Genomic DNA, 19,372 nt, shown 5'->3' on the forward strand with positions numbered 1-19,372 from the left:
TTTGCATGAACAATACAATAAACAGTGTATAAACAGATTCTGTCCTTATGGAAGATTCTTTGAGAAAGATGTCACAACCAAAAAAATCAAGTTGAATGAATGTTATGAAAAAGAAAGCATATGGTATTCTAGGGGTTATGGCATGGGTATCTAATATCTAAGCTGGAAGGGCTTCTCAAAGAAGTGATGGTTGATCTGAGGTCTGAGGAATGAGTAAGAGTTTATCAGATGAAATGACCCAAAAAAGAAGAACTTCAGAATATACTGAGTGCTTAAAGAGGACTATATAAAAACTATGCCAAGTGTTTAAAGAAGACTAAGCTGAAACAAAGGTGTCCAGGGACAAGGGATAGTAGCTAGTATAAATGTAAAGAAGTATACAAAGCAGATAATTAAAATGGATTATCTACAGGATGTAGTGATTGGTTGAACATAAAAGTAAAAATGAAGGGCAGTAAATTGTTTAATTCAGATTTTTGACTTGAATAACTTGAAAGGTAATGGTATTTACAATGGAGGGAGGGTTTTTTTTTTTTTGATATAACGAAGATTAATTCTAAACTCAGTTTAGTGTTGTGGATTTGATGTGCCTAACAGGCATAAAAGCGAAAGTGTCTTCAGACACTTGTATTTTTCTGAAAGTTAGGAGAAATGACATTGGATACAATATATATTTGGGAATCATCAATAGGATCAAAAGCATCAGAATGAAAGAAATCAACTAGGGGATGTGAAGATAAGAGCACTGAGATGCGACCCTGATAATTTTCTTCATTTAAGGATTTGGTGGAAGAGGAGGAAACTGAATGGAGAGTGAGGAGGAGCAGCCAGTGAGTAAGGAGGGAATCTAAGAGATGGTGTTTTTAGACAGCAAGGCGTAAGATTATTTCAAGGAGAGCAAATGTGTTCAGCAGTGTCAAAAGTTTCCTCTAAAAACATCACGTTTGAAAAATGGGACCTGGAATTGTGTGACATGACACGACATTAGTAAAAGCAATAGAAGTAGTATCAACATGCAGTATAGTCAGAAGCCGTAAATGAGTTCAGTGAAGTGTGTATGGTAGATGTAGAAATGGAGACTAAAAGCAGCTTTTTAGATATATGTTGAAAGGAGAACAATATATAAAGGTGTTGGGATGATGGCACTATGATGGCAGTTGAGAAGGGTTTTTGTTTGTATGTATATGTCTAGTGAAAGAAACTGGAAGAGAAAGAACGGTTGGAAGGGAGCAAATGGTTGGAATTACAAAAAAAAAAGAAAAAATACAATATGAGATTGTGAGTGAATGAGATGAGAATACCGAGAACGTGGAATACCTCTCCAATATAAAAGAAGTGCAAAGGACCTGGTGGACCTGGGTCCAGGAACTTGGCAGATAAAACAAGAGATTCTGTCAATCCAATGTTTGCTATTCGATTGTGTAACAGGAGGCAATTTCTTCTGTTGAGAATAAGCAAGAAAGTGGAGTTGCCAAGTTTTGCAGAGACTGGAATAGATTTCAAAAACATTTATAGAAAGATGAGAGGCATAGGAAAGTGCTGAGTGATTCAGAGCATTGTTCAGTGACCATTAATGGTCAGTGTCTCTGAATTTATCATGGAACCAGTTCATGTAAACAGTGTTCAAAATCCTCCGTGGTTAGAGAAGGCAAATGGTTTCATAAAGGTTTCTGGTTTGTACAGATATATGCTCTAAGTATACAAGAATACAGTAAGGTTTAGGATGCTGAGATAAGTGATAAAATCACAAATATTTGAAATCTAAGCGAAGAGGAAAGAGAAGAAAAACGCAGGAATGTGATAGATAAGAGCACAGTCATAATTCTCTCCTCTCTTGTGTAAAATAACTGAGAAAAGCAACACACTCTTCCTGGTGTCAAAGATAGTCTAGGAAAACAGATTTTCTATTTTAGTGTTGTACATATGTTAATTCTCAGAGATCTCTTGGTCGATGTTGGATACATGTATTTCATATAATTCAGTGGTATACTACAATTTGAGGATGAATTATGAAAGCTGATCTGTTAAATTTTTTGAATTATTTCTTCAGTTACTCTGGACAAAATATTTTTTGAGAGCTGCATATATGTCAAGAATATATTGAGAAGCGAACAGAGCAGGATGAAAATATAAATTTATTCCTAGCAATAGTGGATTTAGAATCCAACAGAGAAACAGATTGTTAATTATATAAGTTCAATTAAGTATTTTAAGCTTGCAGCATGAAATGGTTCTTCAGCCCTTTGAAAGCATTTATAAATTTAAAAAAATATTAACTTTATATAGAGTAGTTATATACAGTAAACTTTATAACTTATTTCAACTTCAGGGAGATAATACTAACTCATTATTTCCAAGAAGTCAGTGTTTATCCAAAGAAGGATTCACTTAAAACTAAAAAACATATATTTTACTGCCATATAAATGAAGACAAAATTTTACATTCATGAAATCTATTGACTACATATCCTTCACGTGAAGGAAGTTGAGAGAAAGAATTAAGTGATTTCTGTTAGAGCTACAGTAACTGGACAAGGATTGAGAAAAGTTTCATACTATTCATGTGTATCAAAAAATGTGAAATAGTGTTTGTCCAAATTCTTCACTGCCATCGGACAGTTATTGAGGTTGCTGAATTTCATAGGTATTTGACCACAGCTATTAAGGTTCTCCAGCTTCATAATTAAAGAGAGAACTTTGGACATATGCCGTAATTTGTTAAAATATGGACTAGGTGAGCAAATTCCAAACTCTAGGATTATTTATGGTAGAATTCCTAGGATACATTACATAACAAATCATTTGGCCAATTTGCTCACTAAAATGTTACTCACATTGCTACTGTTTGCCTTAGAAATGGGCTGTGGACTTATGAGGTGGTGCTGGTGGAAGACTTTTCGGAATTGCTTTCCAGTTTTTTTCTGTTGTGTTTATTGTGTGTGTTTGGTGGTGGTGGTGATTTTTTAATTGAATAACCACAGAAACAAATAATCTATTGCTTTTGTTAATTGTTATGTTTGCATGTGAAGGCTGACAGCAGTGCAGCCCCCATGACACCAGTGAGAAGATCCAGTTGACAGTGGTTAACACAAGGTCCTTGAGAATATTGGTGATGTCCTGCTTGGAAACCTGCTCTAATACAGGATTCCATGTTTATAAGCATTATGCTTTACAGGTATTTAAACTAGTTTAAATACACACACACATCTGTATATGTATTTTTGTATTATCTGTTGCTTGCTGTCGAAAGCATCCTAAATGACATGCTTCTTAGATAACATTTTTAAAGGTGATTCTCAGAAATTCAGCATCTGGAGTCAATTCATCAGAGGTCAATCTCTTTCCCACCATTTCAAGTAGGAGAAATTATCAAGTTGTCAATCACTCTGAACCTAAGATTCATTACCTGTATAATGAGGCTTGGCATGAAGATTAAATAAGACAATTAATATAAAGCACTTCAAAGATTGCCCAAAATATTGTAGGCAAATGATACGTATTAACTAGTGACGGCATTGTTGCAGATGGATACCCTAGGATGCAGGCGTTAGACAGCAAGAGAGCCTATCGACAAGTGTTACCTGAACTTTACTCACAATATGAATTCTCATAAGGATTTAAAATTTATCAAGTAAAATTCTATTTTAAGATAATATTAAACTATCATTCACTGAAACTTTTATGTTTATACGTCTCATCACTGGATTTAGTAGAGTTTATATAAAGAAATTAAAACAAAATTTGGGGGGGAAATTGTTCTTTAAACACTTTAATTCATCAATAATGAAGAAATGGTTGATTCTAGAACTGAGGCAGGTTAAGTACTGCATGAACCTGGAACATCTTGTGTTGCTAGAAAATAAGGAAAAGATCTAAATAATGAATATCTGTTTGAAGGACAGAGCAGCCAGCTTAAAGGAGCTCTTAGTAGTCAAATCTGGAATAATTTGAGCAAAAAATAAATACATATAGTAAAAGAGTATAATGCACGGAGTAAAATGAATATCCGTGCATCCATAAGGATATAAACAAACAACTGAGTAAACAAATAGATGGAGAGAAGGAAATAGCTCTTTCTGACAGTAGAATTATAATTTAAAAAATGTAGAAGAAATAATAGAAATAGAAATCGATATTGAACACCACAATTGTTGCAGGCCAGATTCATCAATGAATGCAAACTTAATAAGCAGAACTATCAGAAATAGGATATCTGTATAATCTCAGAGTATTTTCTCATGAGATTCTTATTAATTACAAAAATAAAAAGCAATTTTACAGTGAAGTAACCTGGCAGGGAGTACCTTAAATCAAGTGATAAAAGCTAGCATCACCAGTAAAATGACACTGATAGTACATAATTCCTGATGTGGTACACATAGAAAAGCACATTACTTCGGTCATTATATTGGTTTCCTAGAGCTGCCATAACAAAGTGCCACAAATTAGGTGGCTTAAAATGACAGGAATTTATTGTTTTTCAGTTATGGAAGCCAGAAGTCTGAAATAAAGGTGCCAACAGAGCCATTCTCACTCTGAAACCTGTGAGGGAGAATTCTTTCCTGCCTCTTCCTAGCTACTGGGTGTGGCCTCAATCCTTGGTATTCCTCGGCTTGCAACTGCTTCCCTCCAAACTCCACCTCCATCATAATATGACATTCTTCCTGTAAATCTGTACCTTCCCATGGCTTTCTTTCCCTCTTATAAGAATTCCAGTAATATTGGATTAAGGGCCCACCCTAATGACCTCATCTTAATTACATCTGCAAAGACCCTATTTCTACATAAGGTCATATTCACATGCACCAGAGGCTAGGACTTCAACATATAATTTGGGGGGCATATTTCAACTCATAAAGGTTATATCCTTGATGAAAATACATACATAAAAGAAAGTTTAGAAGACATGACAAATAAATTCAATGTGGGAACCTGAATCGGATATTAGCCAGAAAAAAGACTTTAGTGGGAAACTAGCGATATTTGAATGGTGTTTGAAGTTTAGTTCATAGTTTTGTATCAATGTTAATTTCCCCACATCTATAATTTTTACTATGCTTATGTAACAGGTTAGCATTAGGAGAAGCTGGGTAAAGGTGTAAGTGAATTCTAAAGTTTTTGAAGCTTTTTAACAGGTCTCAATCAATGGAAAACAATGCTTTTAAAAATTTCTGATTCAGTAACTTTTTCCTTAAAACACCAATAAGCAGCAATTTAAATGAGCAATAAATTGCCTGAAAATTAGTAGAAAGTGTTGTCTTTCAGAAGGGAAGAAAATGTAGCCACTATGAAAATACTTGTGTTACTTTGAAGTCCCTTAGCTGATAAAGGAAGATCAAATGGACTTTAAAAATAAGAAAAGAAAATGGTACTTTGTGACCACTGTACTAGAAAGTCTTACTTCTGTAAGAAAATTTTATCTGTTTGGACAAAAATGCACCAAAGAGAAGGAAGAAATTGGTAGTGCAGATAATGGTGCATATTAAGTCTCTGCATGGTTCAACTGATATGGAAAATAAGTGCATGGTAAAGAATAGACTTTACCCAAGATCAGAACTTTGCCCTTTGGCTCCTAGAAGATAATCTCTAAATCCTTGGAATGTTCTGACTGACAACAATGTTTTTGTTTCCTTTGGAGTCTTCACCACATCAGGAAGTCTATGCTAACAAAAAATTATTGTGAAGGTTTTGGGTAATATAGTATCAGCTCAACCTCCAGAGAGACTGGAGGCTGTGCTCAGCCATCCAGGTCAACCATGTCTATACGACCAAGTCATAGTAAAATCTCTAGGCACCAATGTTCAGATGAGCTACCTTGGTTGGCAATATCTCAACATGCACTGCTACACATCGTTGCTGGGAGAAATTAGTGATGTACAGGGTTCTACTGGGAGAAGACAACTGGAAGCTCCACGTGTGGAACTCTCCTGGACTCTTGCCTATGTGCCTCTTCCTTTGGTTGATTTTATTTTGGTGAGGAAGACTGGCCCTGAGCTAACATCTGTGCCAATCTTCCTCTATTTAGTATATGGGACACTGCCACAACATGGCTTGATGAGCAGTGTGTAGGTCCACACCCAGGATCCGAACCTGCGAACCCGAGCCACTGAAATGGAGTGTGTGAATTTAACCACTGTACCGCCAGGCAGCTGGCTGATTTTAATGTGTATAATTTCACTGTAACAAATGAAAATGTAAGGATAAGAGCTTCCAGAGAGTTATTTGACTCCTTCTACTGAATTATTGAACATAAAGGTAGTCTTGGGGACCCCAAACTTATTATTGGTATCACGAGTTGAGGGTGATCTTGAGGACACCCTATCTTTGCAATAAGCCACATAAAAGAAATCACAGTTTAAAATTTTTTTTAAAGTACCGCTTAAAAAACATTTCTTCATTACTAATTAACATGAATTTAGTGAATGGACCCAGTTGCTGAATACTTCTTAAGATAATGCTAAAATAGTTATATTTAAAAACAAAGCTCCAGGGCTGGCCCCGTGGCAGAGTGGTTAAGTTCAAGTGCTCTGCTTCGGCAGCCCACGGTTCAGATCCTGGGTGCAGACATGGCCCTGCTCATTAGGCCTTGGTGAGGCAGCATCCCACATGCCACAACTACAAGGACCCACAACTAAAATATACAACTATGTACTGGGGGGATTTAGGAAGAAAAAAGCAGGGGAAACATAAAAAAGAAGATTGGCAACAGTTGTTAGCTCAGGTGCCAATCTTTAAAAAAAAATTAAAAAAAAAAACAAAGTTCAACAATATTCCCAAAAGTAATATTTTCAAATTCTAGAAAAGGACAGCCACTACCAGAATAGCAGAATAAGAAACTTTGCCTACCCATTCCTCCATAAAAGAGAGAAGACTATGCAAAAATTGTCAAAATTAACTTTTTCAGAATTCTGATAATTAATCAAAGGCTCACAAACATACAAGGGTCGTTTATTTAAGAAAAATGGCTGCATAACAGAATGAACGTGAAGTTTGTCATATTTTACCCTGTATTGTTCTCATCTCCCTCTCTCAGCTCCACAGTAGCCTTGAAAACTGACAGCCACACCACTACCATAGCCATGAAAACCAGAAGCCTAGCAGTCACTAGGTGGCAAAATGGATTTAAAAGTCCCCAAAACCTCTAATCCTGAAGACTTGCCATATTTAATCTGTCTGCCCACTGTTTGGAAATTTGACTCACAAACCTTATATGTGCTTGAACTAACTGAAAGCTCACTCAGTGTGAGGAGCCTTTTCTCTTGGCACTGGTTGAAACCAAATGGCAGAAATTAATTAACATTGCACCTGTCTGAGGCAGGATGGCAACTGAGGAAAACAAGAGGCTGGCCAAAAAACTTAAAAGGGAAAGCAGAGGAATTAGATACCCATAGGATGCTTTGAAAACATCTTAATGTGCTTCTGCATATTATAGAAGAATATGTGTATGTGCATGACGTTGTACGTGTCCAGGAAACGTCTGAGAAAGTACATCTCTTATCTCCAGCTGATCATGAGGCTCTGCACAAACAGAAAGTGAAGACTAAGGCAGAGTTGTAAATTGCCAGGGCAGGGAAGCTAGTCCCAAATATGCACACGAGCTCCTTGGTCAAAAGTGAGAGACTTCTTAGTTCAAGGAATTAAGAAAATTTCTATCTGCTCTTCAGACAACAATTAAGTTAATGAAGCAGAGACTCCATTGGCCACACGATACAAATAATACAAATTTTAGGGAATTAGTTTAGTTTAGAAAAGTCAATAAACAAGCGAACAACAGCAGTGACAAAAACAACAAATAGTAATGACAGTGCACCCTGGGTGGTGGTATTTGATTACAAGACTTGCCACATTATACTATTTTTAAATGTCCAGTTTAAAAACAAACAAACAAACAAAATTATCTGGATATGCAAAGATAAAGGAAAGAATACCTCATACACAGGGAAAAAAATTGTCAATAGAAACTGTCCTTGACAGAACCCATGTGTTAGATTTACTAGACAAAGACTTTAAATTAGCTTTTATAAAAATGTTCAAAGAACTAAAGGAAGCCATATGCAAAGAACTAAAGAAAAAGTACAAGAACAAGTTCTCACAAAGGGAAAATATCAACAAAAAGATAGAAAATATAAAAAAGAACCAAATATAATTTGGGAGTTGAAAAGTACAGCAGCTGAAATGAAAATTTCACTTCCTAGAATGCAATTCCCAGAAAGTGAGGAGAGAGATAAAAAGGCAGAAATAATATTTGAAGAAATAATGGTTTAAAACACCCCAAATTTGATTAAGAACACTAATTTAGATATCCAAGGAGCTCAGTGAGCAAAGTGTGATACATTGTACAGAGGTCCACCCAGATCACTCACAGCCAAACTTTTGAAAGACGAAGACAAAAGAGAGATTCTCAACAGCAACAATAGAGAAATTACTCGTCACCTACAAGGGATCATAAATGATATTTCCAACTTATTTCTTTTAAGAAAACAGGCAGGCCAGAATATATTGGGATGATATATTCAAAATGCTGAAAAAAAAATACCAACCAACATCCAGCCTTTATAGGAAACAGCTGAGGGGCTGGCCGGTGGCGCAGCAGTTAAGTTCACACATTCCGTTTCTCGGCGGCCCGGGGTCGGCCAGTTTGGATCCCTGGTGTGGACATGGCACCACTTGGCAAGGCATGCTGTGGCAGGCGTCCCACATATAAAGTAGAGGAAGATGGGCATGGATGATAGCTCAGGGCCAGTCTTCCTCAGCAAAAAGAGGAGGATTGGCAGTAGCTAGCTCAGGGCTAATCTTCCTCAAAAAAAACACAATTGGTATAACTGAAAATCCTCATATAGAAGAACGCATTTGGACTCAAATTCATATCATATACAAAAATTAATTAAAACTGCATCATATGCCTAAATGTAGGAAGTAAAACTACAAAACTCTTTGAAGAAAAGATAGGAGTAAATCTTTGGGACCTTGGATTAATCAATTAATTCTTATATATAACAGCAAAAGCTTAATCAGAAAAGAAAAGAAAATTGACATCATCAATGTTAACAATATTTTTGCTTCAAAGGACACTTTTAAGAAAACAAAGACAACTGATACATAGGCATACCTTGAAGATGTTGTAGGTTTGGTTCCAGACCACTGCAATAAAGTGAATATTGTAATGGAACAAGTCATATGAATTCTTTGGTTTCCCAGTGCATATCAAAGTTATGTTTACACTATACTATAGTCTATTAAGTGTGCAATAACATTATGTATAAAAAAGTGTACTTATTTTAATTAAAAAATACTTTATTTCTAAAAAATGCTAACCATCATCTGAGCCTTCAGCAAGTCGTAATCTTTATCTGGTGGACGGTCTTATAAAAAATGCAGTATCTGAAAAGCACAATAAAATGAAACACAGTAAAACAAGGTATGCCTGTAATTGGAAAATAAACATCATTTATCAGGTATAATATCAGATATATTTATATTATCAATATCATATCTGTTTAAATATATAAGATATATTTGTGATATCCAATATGTCATCAGATATATATCATACTTCTGATAAAGAACTAGTATCCTATCTAGACAAAGAATTCTCACAACTCCAAATGAGAAGACAAAAAAATTTTTTTTAAATGGTCAAGAATTTGAATACACTTCTCCAAAGAAATACACAAGTGGCCAAGAGGTACTAGAAAAGATGCTCAATATCATTAGTTATGAGGAAAATGCAAATCAAAACCCGTATAACATCTCATTCTCATTAGGATGGCTAAAGTTTAAAGAAAGAAAAGATAAAAAATAACAAATTTTGTCAAGGATGTGGAGAAATTAGAGCCTTCATACATTAGGAGTGAGACTGTAAAATGGTATAACCACTCTGGAAAAGAGCTGGCAGTTTCTTACAACATTAAACATAAATTTACAATATGACCCAGCATTCCACTGCCATATATATAACCAAGAGAATTTATTTTTTAATTTTAGTTTATTTTTTGCTTTTTGGTGAGGAAGATGGGCCCTGAGCTAACCTCTGTTTCCAATCTTCCTCTTTTTTTTCACCCTCACCAAAGCCCCAGTACATAATTGTATATCCTAGTTGTAAGTCATTCTAGTTCTTCTATGTGGGATGCTGCCACAGCATGTCTTGATGAGCAGTGCATAGGTCTGTGCCCAGGATCCGAACTGGTGAACCAGTGCCTGCCAAAGCGGAGCATGCAAATTTAACCACTCAGCCATGGGGCCAGCCTCAACCAAAAGAATTTAAAACTTACGTTCAAGCGAAAACCTGTACACTAACTACACAGCAGCATTATCATAATATCCAAAGAGCAAAAACAGTTGAATCATTAACAGATGAATGGATAACCAAATTGTGTGTATCAATCAATGGGATATTATTCTGCAATAAAAAGGAATGAAGTACTGACGAATGCCACAATGTGGACAAATTTTGAAAGCATTATAAAGAAAGGAAATCAGTTACAAAAAAATTACATACTGAATGAAATTTATATGAAATTTGATTAAAATGTATATGAAATGCCAAGATTAGGCAAATCCATAATAACAGAGTGTAGATTTGGGGTTGCCAGGGGGCTGTAGGCAGAGGGCAATGGGGAGCGACTGCAGAAGGTACAGAATTTCTTTGTGAGGTGATAAAAGTTTTCTGAAATTAGAGAGTGGTGATGGGTGTACAACTCTATCAATAAACTAAAAACAACTGAATCATAAACTTTAAAGTTGAACTTTATGGCATGTGAATTATATCTCAATAAATCTGCTATTTAAATTAGAAAACTCATGAACATTATCATGTATTATCATAAACAGATATATAACAAAATATATTTTTTATAGAAGATCAATAGCTTAGTTTAACTTTAAATCACTTTCCAGTGCTTACATTTGTACATATTCTTATCTAGCTAAACATTTAGGCATATATTTATACGTTGAAAATTTGTACTCAATGAGTAAGGGTCATTTTAATTTGTATATTTTTTAGAGAAAGTTGTTTTTTCCTCCCAGAAATTGCTGTTTATTATAAAATTGTGTTAGTAATATACATGACTAGCATAAATAACTGTTTCTACATCTTTAAAATTCCTATTACATTATCACATTATCCACTTAAAGGAAATATGGGACTGTTGACTTAAAATGAAGCTGAGTGTTGAGAACTTTGGAAAATGTCAAGTTGTTTTGATGCAGTAAGTTTCTCACTAAAGTTATTCTATTCACTACACTGCTATGGAGCATACTAAAGTTACTGATGCTTTGCAAGGTAAAATAAATAAATAAGTAAGTAAATAAATAAATAATTGACAGTAACTTCATCTCTTAGTTATGTATTTTAAAAAACTCTCTCTAAATATCTATATCTTATCTGTATCTATACACCCACCTATGTGTGTATATGTGTATATATATACATGTGTGTATGTGTGTATATATATATATATACATAAAATTGTTGAACCGAATATTAACAAAGACTTTTATTTTACTAGTTCTACATCCCTCTGTAAACTCTAAAAGGAAAGAGGATCTTACATGTCAGAATGCTTAATGTTCACGAAAAATCCAAACACTTGTCAAATAAAACAAATCCTAACTTAGGAAAACAGAGATTTTGTTCAAAATTGCAATAGGAAGAGTGCTTGAACCTCAGGATCTGCAAGCATCTCTAAATCAAGCCCAAAAGCCCTCTTTACTAGGGAGAGGAAGGCAGGAGGAGCAGGAACATTGTGGAGAGCAGGGCAAGCAGGTGAGCTGAGCAGATGGAAAAGCCAGAGCTTTTCTGCAGGAACTGCATCTCTCTGCAGTCAGCCAAGTCTCAGAGTGAACTGTGAAGACACCCTGTTTTGCACCTTAGTGCTCGTTAAACTTGGGGCAATCCAAAGCTTGGAGCCTGTGAGGCGGAGAGAAGCCTGATTGACAAATCTGTGGTGAGTAGTGGATGATTGCCATCACTTAGTCACTCACAATTATGTTCAAGAGTTGATTATGAAAGACAGACAGACATACATAGAATAATAACAGTGGGCATCAACTACTCTCTGGGAGGCCATCCCTAATGACATTGATGTAATTGCACAAAAAATGATCTCCCTCTCCCTATAAATCCTGCAAAATGTATAAGATTTTACTGTTTAATCTCCCTACAGCTAATTTTCAAATCGTCTCTCTGTTTCATCGTTGAGGTATACTATTTATCTAATAACAGCCATCATTATACTTCCTAAGAGTATGGGTTTGGGATCAGAAAGTCCAACTTCATTCTGTTCAGTAAAAGTAGTGAGAACGTTAGATGAATTGACTCAGAGTCTCAGATCTGAATTGTGTAATTTTAAAATGATTTAAAAACGTCTTTCATACAACATTAAAAGACTGATTTCAAAAAACAACACGGTGTGCCTGAGAGAGAGAGAGAGAGAACAGAGGGGGAGAGAGAGAGAGAGAGATTATATCTTACCCCTCCTTCTTTCAAACTTTATTAATGGGAAAATCAGTATTTATCAGACCAAGCGTTGAGTTTCCTTTATTGTCATAGTCAAATAGGGAATTGTCACAGTTTGGGGCAAGTACATATTCAGAGCATTGATTTTTCTCTTTTTGCAAAAACACGCTTATATTGTTTACATATCTTGGAAAAATGTGTCCAAATATTTTGATAAATTTTTGGTAAAACGTGGATAAGCTTAATATTGCTTCAAATTTAACAATTAATATTTTGGTTTAAATGTCTATATTTATTACTTGTAAGATAACAATAACAAATTATTGTTAAATTTGCACTTATTTTTTATTGAGTTTCAATCTATCCAATAACCACATCTTTTGTTTTTTCTTTAGTAACTTCTGCCACTTCATGTGTCAAAATCTTAATACTGTCATGAATTCATTGAATTGTTTATTAAATGAAAATATTAAATTTTGCCACTTACACATCTCAAGTATATTCCCCAATCTATTTTCTTCTTTATCTGATAATGAGGTTTAGAGACATGTAAACATTCTTAATAATAATAATGTGTTCAAATTTGTTGTAACTAATGTCAATGTGTTATCATTTTTATTTCTTCTTTTATTTCCAAGACAGACTGTCCCAGCTGTAGAAGTTTGATAAATATCCAGTACTCTTTGTCTTTCTCTCATTGATTTTTTAAGTATAGTTCTCTCCTTTCTAAACTCAAAATGATTTAATTGGCACGAGAAGTTGTTGAATCCATAAATTGAATTATTTATCTAACCATCAGATATTGGAAATTACTCCCTTCTCAATTTTCACTTCATGACTCCTTTATCTAGGCTACAAAAGTTAGAGCGATGGGTACTGGAAAGTAGTTTTATGTAGGAAAATAACATGATCAAGTAAGGACTTTGAAAATCTCTAGTTATTCACAATGAGAAACTACTTCACTAGGAATTAGGGAAGTTAAAAATTAAAAAGTTTGACAATACCAAATGTCAGTAGGAATGTGGAGCAACTGGAACTCTCATACATTGCTGGTGAGGCCATTAAAATGGTGCAAACACTTTGGAAACAATGGTTAGTATTTCTAAGAGACTTTTAGCAGATTAACTTTCAAAGTGAATTTTTTTTTTGTCAGACAAAAGAAAATATCCACACGTGTTGTGTTATTTTTAATTTATTTCTTTAATAAATAATTACTATTGATCTGTGCATATACATACACACAACACACACACACACGCATACATACACAGAGTAGGTAGGGGAGAGAGAGAGACTTTAAATCACATAGCCAGCTGAAGATGCTGCAGGGCAATTTATACCATCATTCTCTCATTTTAACTTATCAAAGTACAAAACTGTAAATACACACACATATACACACACAAAACACATGTATATGTATACATGTATGTCTTTCTAATGTGTATATGTATATATCAAACACATTTATATATAATGTATATATCATACACATATATGTAGAAGTGAAATACACGTGTGCATGTGATAGATTTCTTACTGCTTGTATTTTCAAATAAATCAGTACAAATGTACATGACACATAATAATTAAAGCATATATTTGAGAACCAGATATCCTAGGTTAAAATCTCAGCTCTGATGCTTACTTTAGGAAATTTCCCTATGGGCCTTTTGTATTTCTGCACAGGCTGTGAGTAGAGACATAGACTATGCTTTGAGACTCTCTTTTCAAGGATGTTAGTATAGTGAACAGCTCTGGAAAAGAGAGAAAGCGTCTTTCTTTAAAACAAAGGGCAGATTTGTTAATTGTCTTGAAAAATTAGAGATACTGTCCCTTTCCAAAGCAAAGACAGTCATACTTATTTCCCGTAATATTTGGGTTGCCTGAGCACAGGCTTTTCTCTCGTGATGCAAACCATACATGTGCAGGCCTCCATCTTGACCCATATTTGTTGCCCTCTCTGGACTTTTTGGCAAGACAAATTGAGAAAAATATGCTGAATTTCATATGTTAGCTCCGCCATGAGTAATAAAGCCCTTTGTTTCCAAGCCAGGAGTCTAATTTCTTCTACCAGTATCCATAAAATTGTGTTAGACCAACTCATTAGCTTCTAAGTGGAGTAACAGCTTAGAGCCTTCTCAAATATTGTCATTTACTGGCTCTATGACTTTGGACACTGTAGTACTAATTTCCTAGGGCTGTTGTAACAAAGCACCAAAAAATGGATGATTTAAAATAACAGAAATTTCTTCTGTCATTGTTCTGCAGGCTAGAAATCCAAAATCAAGTTGTCAGTAGGACCACGCCCCATGCTTCCTCTAACACTCTAGGTGGAATCCTTCCTTGCCTCTTCCTAGGTTTTGGTGGTGGCTGTCCATCCTTGGCGTTTCTAGGATTCCAGGAATCTGCAATGATTCTATTTCCAAATAAATTCACATTCTGAGGAACTAAGAGTTAGGTCTTCAACATATCTTTTTGAATTTTGGACATAATTCAACCCATTACAGACATGTTATATAACCTCTTAGTAACTCAGGCATCTCATCTGTAAAGTGAGGGAACAATTATTATCAACATGATGGGATTAAATGAATTATTATAAGTAAACTTCTTGGATGAAAACCTGTGCTAGCTTTTATTATTATTATCATCATCATCATGTACACATATGCATACATAACTAACAGAAACATCCTCGTGGGAAGACAGAGATAGTGAAGCTGTAAATAATTTAAAATTTGATTAAGTATTAAATATATATTATTGCAATCAACAGTATATTCTCAATGTTGTAATCTTGCATTGATTCAACATGCACATTTTCACTTAGTTCTGTTCAAACTATGCATATATAAAGTGAAACCCTGGTATTTAACAACCTAAAGTGAGAATAGGGATTTTGAATTCAAGTGTATTATACATATGGATAGGAATTCTGAGAGCTTTAGAAAATGTCAAGTTGTTATGCATTTACTAAAAATTATTGATGTAGCTCTTGACAAAACAAGTATAGTAACACTTGTTAAAACTTAAGAATGTGTAATAAAACTAAGTAATAATTATATAAATGTAATCTCACTTAGATATTACTCAAGGACATTGTAAAGACAATACCTCACATCTCTGATTTCAAATAATATGTTTTCTAATTAATCATTGTTGTAATCCCTGGCTTCTTCTCTTGCCCCAGGCCTCACCTTTCTACCCATTTTAACAACAAACCTGCCTGCTATTCTGGAAAGAAGTGCCACTCTCTGTAAAGAGACCCTTCCTAACAAAATGTGTATGTTGTCCCTGTCCTCAGCGAATGTTTTCCGTAAGTCCGACTATGTCTCCAGCATTTCACTTTAGTTTTAGATTACATCATTATTTAATACTTTAATTCACTGTCTTCTACATTGAAGATGGCATGAGTCACACATGCCTTAAAATCGAAATATCAAGATATCCAAAAATAAAAACGATCATTCCCTCACATTCCCAGGAGAAATAATTAAGTGTGTCAAGATGGAATTTATAACCTGTATATTTTGAAAGGTTGTAATTGTAATTCAAAGAATCATTTTACATGATTCGAGTAAGTTAAAGGAAAAACAAATTTAAATGGTTTCTGACTGCAGTATGATTTTGCCTGATGAATTGTATAGAGAAAATGTTTACCTGATATAGATGGTATATTTTATCAATATTTGGACAATTACCGACATTTTGGTCCAATTTACTCAGGTGCCTTTCTTTAATAGCACTGAAAACGCTATTTTAACAAATGGATTTAGATAATAAAAGCCAAGCATATACTGAGGAATAAATCAATATTCCAGTTACTCAACAGTTAAGTATTGATGCATGTGTTACAGTATATATACATATATATTATATAAATTTGGTATATATAATCAAAATTATACATAAAATGCTCTTTTGATATATAAAAGAAATATCTTCTCACAAAATCACTGGTTTAAAGTTTAGGTACAAGTGTCCTGGTTCATAAACCTGTTTCTCCTTTCCTCTTTCAGGACACTTGTTCTGATTAACCTTTAACCTTTTGGGTGATATGCCAAGACACATACCACGCTAGCCCATATTTAGGTTAATTTATAATAGCCAAATAATGTATTTCCATGGGTTTAATAAACTTTAAAGTTTGAAGCTCAAAGTTTTATTATAATATTTTACAGCCTGATTTTTGTTTTCTTTTTTACTATTTTAACCATTCATCCATTGCTTCAATTCTTCAAGAAACTGCAGCAGCTGCCTATGAATGTGTTACTCTCCCCTTCAGTTTTTTGAAATAATTGTATATCACACCAAAAAATAAGAACTTAATGAGAAAATAACAATAAAAGTAGGAGTAAAATGCCAAAGAATCTTTCTACATTATCAAACAAATGAATAAAATCTCTCTTTAAGACAACTTCTTGTATCACACTCCGAAATTGACACTCTACATAGCAACACCAATTATGGTCCAATTATCCATTTAAAAATTTTTTGTATGTAACTATTTCAAGATTTGTGCACCTCAATTTAGTATTTATAAACAAGCTTACATTTCAGAATTCTTTACTGAAGGCGTATACTCAAAATTGGAGCTGTATGCATCACTCGTTAAGAAAGAATAACAAGCCTTAACAAAGTGAGAAAATAATTGTGTGTGTCATAATTGCCACCTCATTTGGATTATCATTGTTTCCAGATTTCCATGTTAAAGTTAAGACAATAACTAGTAAAGGAGAAATCTCAAGGTTTAGAATAAGAACATTTGGAAAAATTTGAAAGACCTGAAATAAATTTGACCCTCTATACAACTCTGATATTCTTCCCATTGTACTTTCTATTCTTGAGAAACCTGATGCTCCTTTGAAGGGGGAAAGCTGTAAAATTTCCATCATGCTCCAAGAATTCTTTTTTCATCTTAGTAACTATGTATTTAACAAATACATTTCCAGGAATAAAATGATGAAAAGAAGAAGTTCACTAATTAACATTTTTGAGAAATGTGTAGGCATGGCTTTGGGGGATTTCCAAACCAGGAGAATGGAATATAACATTGAACCATGCTCAAAGTACATCCATCATGCTACTTTGGGCAGTCGACTATGGTTCTAATTGTTTAATGGTGTTGCTAATAAATCATGAATCAAATGTTGACTCCTGATATGAAACACAAAAGTAAGAGGAAACTCTTTATATAATGTAGAGAAAGTAATTCAAAGACCTCTGAAGATAAAAATGCTACCTGACTATTCCTAATTTTTCCTAACAAGGTCCAAAGTGAATGGTCATAGGGAATAAATTGATGAGAATGGGCAATCTTAAAAAAAAAAAAAAAAAGTTTTACCAGTTGTTTTAGTACACAGGGAATTATGGCTGAAAACGCTGACATTGAAATGAGATCCATAACCTCAATGAGGCTGGAAGGGGTCAAATTTAGCTAATCATTACTGCTAGCAGTTATAGCAAGAAAAAAAGTACATAAAGTCATTAAGCCGACAACAAGAGTGGCACAGTAATTTGATTTTAGGGAGTTGCCCAAAGCAGAGCTATTTGGCTACAGATAATTAATGATGTATTTCCAAAAAATGAAATTTATAGGCAGCCTGTGAATGTCTTACTTGAATTGTATTAGCAGAAACACAGTAAAACAAATTTACCAGATGTAGACTTAGAAATTCTTTTTGTTGTAACAAATTCCTTTTACTTGTTAAGTGGATGCTGAGACATACATCCAGTGATCAAGACCTATATAACCTGGGAGAAGTCATCAAGCCGTCTACCATGATCAAGAATCAATTAGAAGATAACTCAGATCATGTGATGTTGCCTAGCCATGAGGTGGTAATAGATCTTTTCTTTTCTTTTTTTAATTGCAGCAACATTGGATTATAACATTATATAGCTTTCAGATGTACATTGCAGCATATTTCGAATTCTGTGTAGATTACATCTTTTCTTTTTAATTTGGTACATTTACATCCAATTTGCTAGGAGTAAGGCTAAAACCCTAGGTAAATATAATAATAAATGTAGAATTATTAAATAATGTTGGTATTTTTATAATTGTTTTAGGTGTAACCATAGTAGTAACTATAAACAATTTTTACACTTTTGTCATGTTTACTTAGCAGATTAAGGATTTAGAAAAATCATTAAAAAGTGTAGTTTAATATAATTTAATTTTAACAAAAGTTAAGGGAATTATATTAAATGGACTCTACCTTGGAATTTTCAAACGTTTTCTTCATTAGATACTTGAACTGAATAAGGTGATCATTAAAATGAAAACAGCTGTGGATGATCCCTTCCACGGGCGAAAATCATGTGTTATCAAAATGCATATAATCTTCGGAACCTTCCCCCAGTATTCCTCAAAGGAGCATGCGGATGCTTTTCCTTGCTGCTGTGTGTAGAGAGAAATGGAAACGCAGAAACTTCACGGCCTACAGGAGAGTGCAATCGAGCTAATGAGATCTGGATATTTCAAGCATAATAACAACCTCCCATCCAGGCTAGAGGAGACACAGAAGATACAGAACCACAGGAAAAATGAATTCTGATCAATTTCATTTTAGTTTATATTAAATACATCCTGAAACAGCCCAAGGTTATTTCTGAAGAATTTGATTTTATAATTGCGTTATATATGTTTAACTATAGATCTAATTCTCACATTGTTTTGGAGTGTTCAAAACCGATACTAAATCTCTCAAGAAATCTCATTAACCAGCGCCATCATAAAATATAAGTGAGATTTCTGTGGGTTCTTCCCACTGCATCTCCTTTCAATTACCAATTTGGCAAGTGTGAAAAATGGATGGGTTTTAGAAAATGACTTAAGACGATAGTAACTTAACCAAGTGGAGACTTCAATGTTGACTGCTCTTTTAGAAGTTATTTCTCTTTTGG

General features: G+C 34.2%; 1 long non-coding RNA gene across 4 annotated transcripts in view; it reads left to right on the forward strand.

Moving 5' to 3' along the window:
- LOC111768696 (uncharacterized) overlaps positions 1-19,069 on the forward strand; it is a 45,405-nt gene extending 26,336 nt beyond the window's left edge. For all 4 annotated transcript variants that reach the window (XR_011427882.1, XR_011427881.1, XR_011427880.1 and 1 more), the window contains 3 exons: positions 15,654-15,779; positions 18,176-18,301; positions 18,715-19,069. This is a non-coding gene — a long non-coding RNA (uncharacterized lncRNA). The remainder of the gene's footprint in view (positions 1-15,653; positions 15,780-18,175; positions 18,302-18,714) is intronic.
- Positions 19,070-19,372: the final 303 nt, after the last annotated feature.

The sequence above is a fragment of the Equus caballus genome, chromosome 17 (genome assembly GCF_041296265.1).
Source record: "Equus caballus isolate H_3958 breed thoroughbred chromosome 17, TB-T2T, whole genome shotgun sequence".
Lineage (NCBI taxonomy): Eukaryota > Metazoa > Chordata > Mammalia > Perissodactyla > Equidae > Equus > Equus caballus.